Source organism: Poecilia reticulata, unplaced genomic scaffold (assembly GCF_000633615.1).
Source record: "Poecilia reticulata strain Guanapo unplaced genomic scaffold, Guppy_female_1.0+MT scaffold_1041, whole genome shotgun sequence".
Classification (NCBI taxonomy): domain Eukaryota; kingdom Metazoa; phylum Chordata; class Actinopteri; order Cyprinodontiformes; family Poeciliidae; genus Poecilia; species Poecilia reticulata.
The window spans coordinates 3,892-4,786 of record NW_007615781.1 but is presented as its reverse complement, the minus strand read 5'-3'; positions in this window follow the sequence as shown (position 1 = coordinate 4,786).

The window sequence follows — 895 nt, the reverse complement described above, 5'->3', positions numbered from 1 at the left end:
TAATCTCAGTGAGTCTGGGAGTATTCCAGCTTTATATGATTCTTCATACATGTTGAGAAGTGGTGGGATTAATTTATTTTTAAATGCTTTATAAAATTCTATTGGAAGTCCATCAGGACCTGRCGTTTTACCACTAYTCATGCTGTCTATTGCTTCAGATAKATCTTTTATTGTTAARGGGCTATCAAGAATTGTTTTCTCTTCCTCTAAAAGGGTTTTGAAATTTAATTGATTAAGAAATTTAGTTTGTGATTCTTCGTTTCCAGAATATTCGGACTTTGTATTCTCTAAAATTTTCATTTATTTCTGAAGGGTCTGTGATTAAAATGTCCGATTTTGATTTTATGCTGTTAATTGCTCTTTCTGCTTGCATTCGTTTTATCCTCCAAGCCAATAATTTACTGGCCTTTTCTCCTTGATCATAAAATGCTAGTTTTGTCCACATTAAGTTTTTTGCCACTTTCTCTGTTGTTAATTTATCATATCTGGTTCTTAAAACGATAAGTTTGTGTTATTTTGTAGGATCGTTGCTCTGATAAAGTTCTGTTTCGCTGGATTTAATTTGTCTCTAATGATTTTAGTTCTTGATTATATTGTTTATTTTTATTACTGCTATAGCTGATAATTTCTCCTCTAATATAGGCTTTAAAAGCTTCCCATCTAATACTAGCTGTGGTTTCGTCTTTATTCATTTCAAAATATTTGTCAATGCAAGTTTCTATAAATGTAACAAATTTTGAGTCTTTTAGTAAAAGTGTCTGCATCCTCCATCTTTTCACCCCTTGATCAKTCTTATTTACTTTAATTTCCAGGGACACTGCAGCATGATCACTGATTACAATACTATTATACCAGCAGTTCTCCACATGAGGCAGTAACTCCACAGAGATGAGAA